Source organism: Leptodactylus fuscus, chromosome 7, assembly GCF_031893055.1.
Source record: "Leptodactylus fuscus isolate aLepFus1 chromosome 7, aLepFus1.hap2, whole genome shotgun sequence".
Lineage (NCBI taxonomy): Eukaryota > Metazoa > Chordata > Amphibia > Anura > Leptodactylidae > Leptodactylus > Leptodactylus fuscus.
Window position 1 is genome coordinate 121,452,890 of NC_134271.1, and position 13,974 is coordinate 121,466,863.

A 13,974-nucleotide genomic window follows, 5' to 3' on the forward strand; every position below is an offset into this window, starting at 1 on the left:
CAATAAATTGACAACACTTTGGATTGTGCCGAGTCATCAGCTTTCTGTAGAATATTTCTGATTCAAACTGATTTATTCACAAGATTAAAGTTTAACCATAAAGGAGTTATGACACTAAAAGTATTTATCATGCATCCTCTATCCATAGGATAGTGGATACATACCTGATAAGCATACTGTCCAACTTTCAAAGAGCAGAAAAAGAGACAAAATGTGCAGCACAGTAAGGGGCAACATGGTGGCTCAGTGGTTAGCACTGCAGCACTGGAGTTCTGGGTTCGAATCCAGCCTGGAATAACATTTGCAAGGAGTTTGTATGTTCTCCCCATGATTTTGTGGATTTCCTCTGAAATACTGATAGGGGAAAAAAATACATTGTGACCCCCCCTGTATGGGGCTCACAATCTATATGTGAGGCACAGTGTGCACCTAGGCAAATTTAGCCCCACTCACTTCTACTTTGACCTCACCCATTGCCATTCATTTCTCTTTGTGCCCCCATAAAGTATTACCCTAAGATGATGTGCCCCACTCTTCAGGTATCCCCACAGTCTAATGTCCCCTTCCATCGTCCCCAGTTTAATGTTCCCCTACACCTGCCCTCACAGTTTGATCCACTTCACCTGCCGCACAATTTATTGTTCCTCTCCACCTGCCCCCACAGTTTAATGTCCCCCTCCTCGTAGAAAACGAACATAATAAACACTGATATTCCCCTCCCCTCACTCCACTGCTGCTGCTCTTCTCTTATCTCAGAGTCTTCAGGGAGCTGCAAGCACGATCTGAGTGACCTCTTCACATCATGCCTACAGCTCCCTGGGCCAGAGTGGTGAAGCAGGAGCTTTCTGTGGATGGCTACTGCTTCACCATTGGATTCAACTCATCACTGAAACCGCTGACCGGGACCCAAAGTTCGGGACTGTCTTGCTGAATCTGGAACAGTTGGAAGGTATGCTGCTATGGAATACCTATATACTTGTTTTATCATTGACAGGTTGTTAGGTCCATATCAGCCAACCATTGTACAAAAAAAAGAATCAGAATGAGCAAACCCCATGAAAACAAAGTCGCCATAGAAAATCACATCAGGATTGGCTATTATTAGAGATGAGCGAACACTAAAATGTTCGAGGTTCGAAATTCGATTCGAACAGCCGCTCACTGTTCGAGTGTTCGAATGGGTTTCGAACCCCATTATAGTCTATGGGGAACATAAACTCGTTAAGGGGGAAACCCAAATTCGTGTCTGGAGGGTCACCAAGTCCACTATGACACCCCAGGAAATGATACCAACACCCTGGAATGACACTGGGACAGCAGGGGAAGCATGTCTGGGGGCATAAAAGTCACTTTATTTCATGGAAATCCCTGTCAGTTTGCGATTTTCGCAAGCTAACTTTTCCCCATAGAAATGCATTGGCCAGTGCTGATTGGCCAGAGTACGGAACTCGACCAATCAGCGCTGGCTCTGCTGGAGGAGGCGGAGTCTAAGATCGCTCCACACCAGTCTCCATTCAGGTCCGACCTTAGACTCCGCCTCCTCCGGCAGAGCCAGCGCTGATTGGCCGAAGGCTGGCCTATGCATTCCTATGCGAATGCAGAGACTTAGCAGTGCTGAGTCAGTTTTGCTCAACTACACATCTGATGCACACTCGGCACTGCTACATCAGATGTAGCAATCTGATGTAGCAGAGCCGAGGGTGCACTAGAACCCCTGTGCAATCTCAGTTCACGCTAATAGAATGCATTGGCCAGCGCTGATTGGCCAATGCATTCTATTAGCCCGATGAAGTAGAGCTGAATGTGTGTGCTAAGCACACACATTCAGCACTGCTTCATCATGCCAATACAATGCATTAGCCAGTGCTGATTGGCCAGAGTACGGAATTCGGCCAATCAGCGCTGGCTCTGCTGGAGGAGGCGGAGTCTAAGGTCGGACCTGAATGGAGACTGGTGTGGAGCGATCTTAGACTCCGCCTCCTCCAGCAGAGCCAGCGCTGATTGGCCGAATTCCGTACTCTGGCCAATCAGCGCTGGCCAATGCATTCTATTAGCCCGATGAAGTAGAGCTGAATGTGTGTGCTAAGCACACACATTCAGCACTGCTTCATCACGCCAATACAATGCATTAGCCAGTGCTGATTGGCCAGAGTACGGAATTCGGCCAATCAGCGCTGGCTCTGCTGGAGGAGGCGGAGTCTAAGGTCGGACCTGAATGGAGACTGGTGTGGAGCGATCTTAGACTCCGCCTCCTCCAGCAGAGCCAGCGCTGATTGGCCGAATTCCGTACTCTGGCCAATCAGCGCTGGCCAATGCATTCTATTAGCTTGATGAAGCAGAGTGTGCACAAGGGTTCAAGCGCACCCTCGGCTCTGATGTAGCAGAGCCGAGGGTGCACAAGGGTTCAAGTGCACCCTCGGCTCTCCTACATCAGAGCCGAGGGTGCGCTTGAACCCTTGTGCAGCCTCGGCTCTGCTACATCAGAGCCGAGGGTGCGCTTGAACCCTTGTGCACACTCTGCTTCATCAAGCTAGTAGAGTGCATTGGCCAGCGCTGATTGGCCAGAGTACGGAATTCGGCCAATCAGCGCTGGCCAATGCATCCCTATGGGAAAAAGTTTATCTCACAAAAATCATAATTACACACCCGATAGAGCCCCAAAAAGTTATTTTTAATAACATTCCCCCCTAAATAAAGGTTATCCCTAGCTATCCCTGCCTGTACAGCTATCCCTGTCTCATAGTCACAAAGTTCACATTCTCATATGACCCGGATTTGAAATCCACTATTCGTCTAAAATGGAGGTCACCTGATTTCGGCAGCCAATGACTTTTTCCAATTTTTTTCAATGCCCCCGGTGTCGTAGTTCCTGTCCCACCTCCCCTGCGCTGTTATTGGTGCAAAAAAGGCACCAGGGAAGGTGGGAGGGGAATCGAATTTTGGCGCACTTTACCACGCGGTGTTCGATTCGATTCGAACATGGCGAACACCCTGATATCCGATCGAACATGTGTTCGATAGAACACTGTTCGCTCATCTCTAGCTATTATTATCCTATGCTGTACATCTAAGAACAAATCTAACACATCAAATAATCCTCATAGACAAGTTTATTGAATTTCCAATTGCAGCAAGGAAATTATTGCTGTATTCCCCATTAACAGGACCTGATAAACAGTATATTATCAGTTGCTTTTTCTTAGCAGGTGGGCTCTCAGTTTTTCAGGTTCCCATGCAGACCCGAATGACAGAAAGCCGAATGCTAGCGTGAACTTAGCATAAGAGTCAGTTTGGGGTGGAGTTAGAGTCAGTAGAAATATACAGATTCCAACTTCAAGATTCTATATTATTAATGACAAATATTAAAGTTACCATTTACTACAGAACATTTCTTATTGCTGATTATTATGTATGAGCCATTCATGTAGGAGTCACAGCTGGAATCCGAGCATGGAAAAATAACTCAGACTACAGACTCTACAGCTCCGAAAGGAACTCCAGTAAGCTTGTAGGTTTACAGATGACAGGCTTGCTGATGGTTTCTAATTACGACCAGCAAAACAGTGACTGCAGCTCTAGGTGATAAAACAAACCGTGACTGTGAAGGATAAAGTACAAACAAATTCAAGGCTTAGGCTTTATTTAATGGTCATCCGATAAAAATCACCGTCAGTATCTCTTTCTGTATTAGAATATTGCCCCGTGTTTATGTCTGGCTGTATCAGGAGACAAATTTATAATATTTTGAATTAAGTTTAATTTAACACCTGCACCCAAGCATTATCCCATACAGCGATCACTGGGTATAGAGCCTCTATGAAGGTGGCATTGTAGGTATATAAATGTCTTATCGAGTGACCCAACTCATAGAAGGACAGTTGTCCAGCTGTGTAATCCACGTAGATCCTCACTTTATGGTAGGGAAGTCGGCAGGGTAATGGGATTTCTTTACTGTTATGTCGTATAGAATAATGGTTATCAAAGCTTCGTAGACCCCATGACTTATTATTTGCTCCAATGTTTGAATCATATCCTATTCTGTTTATACTTGGGTAGGTCATTCCGACTCTCCATCCTCCCTTCTTACTCACTTCTATATCCCAGTAAAATCTTCCTTCAGAAAAACCCTTCATGCTTAGAACTCTACGATCCTCAAATCTACCACGGCTTTTGGGACGACCAAGATTTGCTTTTGTCCAGGAAGCAGTCTTCAGGTCATCTGAGATCTGTACATCATTAGAAGCAGTGTTCACATCCCATAGTATGCCCGAGGCCTCCTGCACATAGTAACCCTTCTGTAGGCCTGACATTATGTTCCCTATACCAGAGTTCAGGGTCTGGATAATCAGGTCTTCATCCAGATCATCAGCTTCAATCTCTATCATGTTCCTGTCACTCTCTTCCACCACATCAGCAAAGTCACCTCTGTCTGCTTGTAAGTAAAGTAAAGGATCCATCAGCTGGCATAGATCTTCTATATTGGATATCTCCTTGGACAGAATGTCCTTCTTTATTTCCAGCTGTTTGATCAGATCATTGACTGAAAGATACACCTTCTCTTGTTGCTTGGAGATCTCATTCAGAACATGTTTCTCCAAGTTGTCCAGTTTCATTCTGATCTCTCTAAATTGGACACAGACTCTGTCCACAATACCATCAGCTTTTACTGGGATGTGCCTTAGATGGTGATGGAGACTCTGGACTCTCTTTATAATCTCCTCCCTTTCTTTGATGATATTGTCTTGAGTAATGTTTCTCACGTTTCTTCTCGGAGGCTTCATTCAAAAACTCAACCTGGTGACCCCGATGCTTCTCACCAAGGCAGCAGGACACACATAAACACTCCGCATCCTCGGTGCAGTAATATATGAGGACCTTCTTGTGGTCAGAGCATTTTCTGTTCCTGAAGGACTTTGTTGGTTGGATTAAGACATGTTCTGAGGACTTGCTATGCACCGTCAGGTGAAGGTCACACAGAGAAGCTTTGCACAATAGGCAGGCTTCAGAAGCCACTACAGGTGTATGAACACAATACGTGCAAAATACCTCATGTTCCCCCTGAGAGGTGAAATGCTCTGCTATGTTTCGCAGTGTGGTGTTCCTCTGCAGCACACGACACTCCCGAAACTCTGCTCTACATTGAGGACACGTATAAACTACAGATTCCTCCTGTGTATCCAACACCTCCTCAATACACTCCCGACAGAAGTTGTGTCCACATTTCAGGGTTACAGGATCAGTGCAGAGGCTTAGACAGACAGAACAGGTCAGCCCGTCTTTCAGATCAGCAGAAGCCATTGTTGTATGGTGAAAAGAAGGAGTCAGAGTGAAAACTTCTGCAGGGTGTTCTCTAGTTTTATGAGTGTTGAAAGCTTACATTGCTTTTTACTCAGAGTTAACTCCTCGTATTCCTGTTAGAGAGGAAAGCTATGTGGTAAAATAGTGTCCCCACATGTACTATAATGACCCTCCAGACTCGTCCCCCCCACCATGCTCAGTGATTAAGGAGTAAGCGGTAAGTAGCATTCAATACTTATATAGTAACATGTAGAATACGCCACACTCATGTTCCTTATCAGCAAGAAAATGCACGGTGTTCCTCTGCAGCACGGGACGCTCCCGAAATACTGCTCTGCATTAGGGGCAGTTATAAACCACAGATCCTGTTTGCGTATCCACCACTCTCTCAATACATTCCTGAGCTAGACGAGTTCCCAATCTCATCCTGGTATGCTACAGATATACTGACACACAGCCTGGTTGCAGGGTCGGTTTTAGACAGACTGGGGCGCTGGGCAAAATTAAAAGCGTGGCCCCAAATGTTGATATACGAACGCTAACATATTTCCAGTGGCAAACTATTAATAAAGCCCCCTTTCTTCTCCCAAAAGAGTAACAAACACCCCCCTTATGACTACACACAATTCAAATAACCACTTTTGTTAGCCTTAATAGAGTTTTGCACCCCCTCATCAGTTATTATAGCATCTCCTTATAAATAATAGTCCTTGCTTTTAAACAGTGCCCCATATCAGTAATAGTTCCCCCTTATCAGTACCATGTTTTCCCAAAAGTAAGACATCCTTCGAATATAAGACCTAGTGCAATGTTTTACAAATTCAGGGCCACTTCACACGGCGTAAGCACTCGGCTCATTCCGGCTTTACGAGCGCTCCCATTGAAGTGAATGGGAAGTGTTTAGAAGCGCTCGTGTCTACGGCTCGGAATGAGCCGAGCGCTTACGCCGTGTGAAGTGGCCCTAAGAAATATAAGGCCTCCCCTGAAAATAAGACCTAGTGGTCTAGCAGTCAGTCATTGTCACAGTGCCAGACCTTCCCTCGCACCTTTGTTATATCTCTGTCAACCTGTCCCTCAAAATCATACCTATTTGTTTCCATCAATAATAGATGATATCTAACAGCTGAATAAGCTGACAGTGAGACAGCCTTCCATGTCCGATGTCAGTGAGGCATGTCTTGTTCTGTTACCATATAGTCAGTGCAGACAGTGTCAGAATGGATCCAGTAGCATGATATTTTAAGACTTATGCCATCTCACTAGATCTTGCTGCCATCAGAAAGGAGCCAGCACCAAGCTGAGGAAGCAACAGGGGACACTAACACTTGCATTTGAGTCAAGCAATATCAGAGCATGATCCCTTAAAGAGGACCTTTCATGTCCTCATTAATGTGTAATGCCACTAGAAGGCCGACAGTGCGCTGAATTCATTGCATGTTAATTTCGGCACCAGCTGTCAGAAGGGCAGCCTTACAGCTCAGCGTCATGCTGGGCTATGAGGAATGTTCCCCCTTGCAGTACTCTAATATAGCCTTGTACTGTCAGAGGGGGCATTTCTTACTGTACAGCGATGACACTGAGTTATGAAGAACGCCCTTCTGACAATGGGGAGATATTGGTGCTGAAATTAACAGCACCGATATCTCCAGCACTGCGGCACATACCGGGAAAGCTGACTTCAGTGGTATATAATTCCGCACATCAATGAGGACTTGAAAGGTCCTCTTTAAGATGGAATTCACACACAATTGACACTAGGTGGTGAAGTTCGCCTAGCTGTCAGTTTATTCATCTATTAGCATATCACACATGGAAATAACCAGGGCTTAATGCTTGGGAACAAAGACACATAGGGACCACAATTGTATTCCCTTATCCATTGTGAAATTTGTTGTCTACACTTTAAAGTTTGCTCCTCACAATAGGCATTTTCTGGAACAAGCTTTGCCGACATTCACCTGTTTATCTGCTCATGTAAAAGGGCTTCAACCCGAAGAAACCTCTACACTGAATATCTACATAAACGATACCTCTTAGGGGTTCTGTACATTTCCATGTAGGTTACAGTCTGGGACAATAAGATGAGATATGGAAAGGCACACACATTTCTTTTCTTTTCTCATTTTCTTCTCTAAAATACAAGCCAATATGAAAAAAAAGATAAAAGGATTGAAACTCTCATTGAAACACAATCTAATTCAAGGATTGTCTTCTCAAGATAGTCTTTTGGGGATGTTTCATTGTATAGTATTTCATTGCATAGCTGACCTTGAAACTGGGAATATCCTTTTCAGGTTGGTGGAAATAGATACCACAGTCTCCAGGCCAATATTCATCCAAGACATCACTAGCCTTCCCCTTACATATCACCCACACTGTGAATAATCTTAAAACAGGACTTATATTGCGCTTTGCAAATAAAGCAACCATAATAAATAAGGATGCAATGGACAGCAGTAACACTGGCCTGGATCCTTAGTTTAGATCTTCAAAGGTGGATATTTTCTATTAATCCTATCATTGCCATGAGCTAAGCGTCTTAGCAAAATCCTAAATGTCAAATAAATGATTGGGAATATCTAATAAGATGCTCCAACTTGCCAAGTTATCTTTTTGCATGCCCATCAATTGGAAATTGCTCTATGGATGCACCATGATTAGGGTTGAGCAATCGGGATCGGAAAAGATCAGATTCCGATCGGCGATCGAATAAATTTCACGATCGTGATTGAATTCCGATCCCGATCTTTTCCAGCGGGATCGAGGTTGGAGTTATCTCAAGATCAGCTCAACCCTAAAAGTGACTTTTCCCATAGAAAAGCATTGATTAGGGTTGAGGATTGGGATCGGAAAAGATGGAATTCCGATTAGCAATCGAGTAAATTTCACGATCGCAATCGGCTGGAAAATGATTGGAAATCGGATTTTAAAATCAATCTTGAAATCTGAAGATTGGCTGAACCCTAACCATAATTCTTTGTTATCGGACCTTCCCCCTGTTCTCTGTTAAGTATACCCCATTGTGTATTTTGTACAGTCACTTTGCACCATTTGATTGTTATTGGTTTGTGAAATGTATTTTTGTACAATAAATTGACAACATTTTGGATTGTGCTGTCATCAGCTTCTGTACAATATTTCTGATCCAAATTGATTCATTCACTAGATTAAAGTTTTCTTATAATGGGGTTATGTCACAAAAAGTATTTATCTGATCAGTGACAGTCGCAACAGTCAGAAACGTAGAACATGTGGTGTGTCCCCATTGTGTGGTGGTGGGTGGTGCTGTCATTCAGGGGAAAACACTGTGTGGGGTTCACAGCGGATACAGGATATGTACAGGGTGGCCATAATATAACCTCAGGTGTTTGGAGTCGTGTGCAGTCTGACCCAATGGACGGAATTGCCTGAAAATTTGTATGTGTACTAATCAAGGCATGGGGAAACGGACGGCATGCAAAAAAAAATAATAATTAATACGAAAACTCCCCACCAAGGGAAAATGTGGCGCTGTACAGTGAACACGCAGCGCAAAACCCATCTGTCAATACTTGGGGATGTCCCATTTGTACCACCGACTAGCATGACTGTTCAATGTGGCTGCCATCATGCATGGTGAGCATGGTCATCCTATGCAGAACGTGCTCGACACTTGCGTGTAACGTCTCTGGTGAGATGCTGCGCACTTCCAACGTGATGCGGTCTTTGAGGTCAGGCAGGGTTTCGACATTCCCCCAATAAACACGCTCCTTCAAGTGTCCCCACAACCAGAAATCACAAGGAGTGAGATCCGGAGAGCGCGGTGGCCATGCTGTAGGGAATGAGCGGCTCAAAATCCTGTCATCGAGAAAATGTGCACGAAGAGCGTTCTTCACAGGATTTGCGATGTGAGGAGGGGCTCCATCCTGCATGAAGGTGATCGTCTGCAGACACTGCCGCTGTTGGAGTTGGGGAACGACCACTGTTTCCAGCATTGACCGGTACCTCGCTGCTGTGACGGAACAGGTGGCAACCCCAGTTGGGCCCAAATCTTTGAAAAAGAACGGTCCGATCATGAACGATGAGGTGAACCCACACCAAACGGTTACCTTGGGCGAATGCAGCAGAACCCCCTCGAGCGCACGCGGGTTTTCGGTGGCCCATATGGGACAGTTCTGTGTGTTGACCGTTCCATTCAGGTAAAAATGCGCTTCGTGGCTCCACAGGATACTCCATGGCCAATTGGTATCCACTTCCACTCTGGCCAGAAACATTCATGCAAATGTCATGTGGGTGTCATTGTTACGAGGAAGCAGTTGGTGATGATTTTTAGGTTTGTTTGTTTTTTTCATGCCGTCCGTTTCCCCATGCCTTGAATAGCACACACACAAATTTTCAGGCAATTCCGTCCATTGGGTCAGCCTGCACACAACTCCAAACACCTGAGGTTATATTATGGCCACCCTTGTACTTTTCATAGCATAACCCTTTTACAGGGAGTCTATCACCTTACCTCAACCTCTGTAAACTACTGCTATTGTGCTGTATAGGCTCTTAACAGAAGTCAAAACGTATCTTCAAAATATAGATAGGCCCCAAGAATGCATGCAAAAAGTGGTTTTAGCTAAGGAGCACAGGGGGCATTGTCTTCAACTCCTGAGCACAGTCTTGTCATCAGTAACCACTTACATCCTGGCTTATTGTTTGGCCCACTGGGAAGTGGAAGATCAACATCATTAAACCCATACAGTGTACTGTGCATGCGCTAAGATTTCAGCACAATGCTTAGTGGTGTAAGGGCTATATGACAGTGATCTTCCACTGTCCAGGAGGCTGAATAAGAAATCACGTTGGGAGTCCTTAATGATGGCACGGATGTGCTCAGAGAACTGCCACAGAAAGCTGTCCCAACAGTTGGACCCCTGAGATTAGACACATCCTCTATTCTGAAGATAGATTATTATTGTCCAGTACTGGGAAAACTTCGTTCAAGGGACATTTCCAGAATTATGATATTGACGATCCTCCACGATCCTGCCAGGCCTCCGTCCTACTTTGTCTGACATCTCTGACGTCACATGAACCCGGCATGCTTCCCGGGTCATGTGACGTCCGACGTCATTAAAGAAGAACGTGAGCGGCGGTCGACAGCCTAGGAGCCGGGTACAGGTAAGCAACAGTGGTTTTTTTTAAAATGTTTTTATTCCCCGGGTCTCTAATTATTATACTCTGGGGTCTGAAAAGACCCCAGAGTATAATAATTGTTTATGGGTGTCCACAGTGGGACATAATAGTGTGTGCAGGGGCCACTATGGGGGTTAATACTGTGTGCAGGGGCCACTATTGGGGTTAATACTGTGTGCAGGGGCCACTATTGGGGTTAATACTGTGTGCAGGGGCCACTATTGGGGTTAATACTGTGTGCAGGGGCCACTATTGGGGTTAATAGTGTGTGCAGGGGACACTATTGGGGTTAATACTGTGTGCAGGGGACACTATTGGGGTTAATACTGTGTGCAGGGGACACTATTGGGGATAATACTGTGTGCAGGGGCCACTATTGGGGTTAATACTGTGTGCAGGGGCCACTATTGGGGTTAATACTGTGTGCAGGGGCCACAATTGGGGTTAATACTGTGTGCAGGGGACACTATTTGGGTTAATACTGTGTGCAGGGGCCAGTAAGGGACATAATACTGTGTGCAGGGGCCAGTACGGGACATAATACTGCGTGCAGGGGACACTATTGGGGATAATACTGTGTGCAGGGGACACTATTGGGGTTAATACTGTGTGCAGGGGCCAGTAAGGGACATAATACTGTGTGCAGGGGCCACTATGGGGGATAATACTGTGTGCAGGGGCCACTATGGGGGATAATGCTGTGTGCAGGGTTCACTATGGGGGATAATACTGTGTGCAGGGGCCAGTAAGGGACATAATACTGTGTGCAGGGGCCAGTAAGGGACATAATACTGTGTGCAGGGGCCACTAAGGGACATAATACTGTGTGCAGGGCTTACTAAGGGACATAATAGAGTGCGGAGGAGGGGGTCAGTTGAGGTCTTCGGCGTCAGTTGGGATGGGGGGGGCCCCATGTCAAAAGTTCGCCACAGGACCCTGCCATTCTTAGTTACTCCCTCTATATAAAAGAGGGAGAGAAGCTGATCTCTGATTTATGTGACGGGGAGAAAAGCTGAACTCTGTGATATATGGTTTTATATGATAGCAGGGGAAAAGCTAAGCTCTGTGATATATAGATTTATATAATAGAGGAGAGAAGCTGAGCTCTGTGACATATAGGTTTATATTATAGTAGGAGAGAAGCTGAGCTCTGTGATATATAGGTTTACATAATAGAGGGAGAGAAGCTGAGCTCTGTTATATATAAATATATGGCAGGGGCCACATGGTGGCTCAGTGGTTAGCACTGCAGCCTTGCAGCATTGGAGCCCTGGTGCTCAAATCCCACCAAGGGCAAAAAACCATCTGCAAGGAGTTTGTGTGTTCTTCCCATGTTTGCATGGATTTCCATCCCATATTCCAAAGACAATACTGATAGGGAAAAAAATGTACATTGTGAGCCCTATGTGGGGCTCACAATCTATATTTTAAAAAAATTATATATATATATATATATATATATATATATATATATATATACATATATATATATACTAGCCTTTACCCGCGACCTCGTCTGCGGTGATTTGAGAATTGGGCGGACACAGACGTCTGAAACTGTAAAAGTGCTTTAAAAAGTTTGGTGGGCTAGCAAATGTGATGTGATGTGTTATATTGTGTATGTCGTGATACAGACAATGTGATGTGTTGTATTGTGTATGTCGTGATACAGACAATGTGATGTGTTGTATTGTGTGTGTCGTGATACAGACAATGTGATGTGTTGTATTGTGTCAGACAATGTGATGTGTTGTATTGTGTATGTAGTGATACAGACAATGTGATGTGTTGTATTGTGTATGTCGTGATACAGACAATGTGATGTGTTGTATTGTGTATGTCCTGATACAGACAATGTGATGTGTTATATAGTGGAAAGCTATATGTAAAATGTGAGTAAGTAGAGTGAGGGCTACTCCTGAGGTGACAGTAAGGAGTGTGCAGGCAGGTTGAGGCAGGAAATGCCAGGCAGTGTGTGTGAGTCTATAGCTGGGGCTAGGAGTCCTGCTTTTGTGAGTCTCCTGCTAGGAAGCCATGTTGTTTAGTGGCACCAAAAGTAGCCTGTGACTCAATCCTGAGGGAAAACTATGTTTGTGGAAAATTGCACGCAAATCCGTCCAGGCGTTTTAGCGTGATTGAGGAACAAACATCCAAACTCACAAACATCCAAACACACAAACTTTCACACTTATAATATTAGTAGGATATATATATATATATATATATATATATATATATATATATATATATGTGACAGAGGGAGAGAAGCTGAACTTTGTGATATGTAGGTTTATAGGATGGAAAGAAGCTGAGCTCTGTGATATATAGGGTTATAGGATGTAAAGGAGCTGAGCTCTGTGATATATAGGGTTGCATGATAGAAGGGAGAAGCTGAGCTCTGTGATATACAGCGTTATATGATAGAATGAGAGAAGCTGAGCTCTGTGATATATAGGGTTATATGATAGATGAGAGAAGCTGAGCTCTGTGATATATAGGGTTATATGATAGAGGAGAGAAGCTGAGCTCTGTGATATATAGGGTTATAGGATGGAAAGAAGCTGAGCTCTGTGATATATAGGGTTGCATGATAAAAGAGAGAAGCTGAGCTCTGTGATATACAGCGTTATATGATAGAATGAGAGAAGCTGAGCTCTGTAATATATAGGGTTATATGATAGAGGAGAGAAGCTGAGCTCTGTGATATATAGGGTTATAGGCTGGAGAGAAGCTGAGCTCTGTGATATATAGGGTTGCATGATAGAAGAGAGAAGCTGAGCTCTGTGATATATAGGGTTATATGATAGATGAGAGAAGCTGAGCTCTGTGATATATAGGGTTATATGATAGATGAGAGAAGCTGAGCTCTGTGATATATAGGGTTATATGATAGAGGAGAGAAGCTGAGCTCTGTAATATATAAGTTTATATGATAGAGGGAGAGAAGCTGAGCTCTGTGATATATAGGTTTGTATGACAGAGAGAAGCTGAGCTCTGTGATATAAAGGGTTATATGATGGAAAGAAATTGAGCTGTGTGATATATAAGGTTATATGATATAGGAGAGAAGCTGAGCTCTGTGATATATAGGGTTATATGACAGAGGAGAGAAGCTGAGCTGTGTGATATATAAGGTTATATGATAGAGGAGAGAAGCTGAGCTCTGTGATATATAGGGTTATATGACAGAGGAGAGAAGCTGAGCTGTGTGATATATAAGGTTATATGATAGAGGAGAGAAGCTGAGCTCTGTAATATATAAGTTTATATGATAGAGGGAGAGAAGCTGAGCTCTGTGATATATAGGTTTGTATGACAGAGAGAAGCTGAGCTCTGTGATATAAAGGGTTATATGATGGAAAGAAATTGAGCTGTGTGATATATAAGGTTATATGATATAGGAGAGAAGCTGAGCTCTGTGATATATAGGGTTATATGACAGAGGAGAGAAGCTGAGCTGTGTGATATATAAGGTTATATGATAGAGGAGAGAAGCTGAGCTCTGTGATATAT

General features: G+C 44.1%; 1 pseudogene; it reads right to left on the bottom strand.

The window, feature by feature from the left end:
• Positions 1 to 3,755: 3,755 nt before the first annotated feature.
• LOC142212865 (nuclear factor 7, brain-like) lies at positions 3,756 to 5,319 on the bottom strand (annotated as a pseudogene).
• Between the last annotated feature and the right edge of the window lie 8,655 nt (positions 5,320 to 13,974).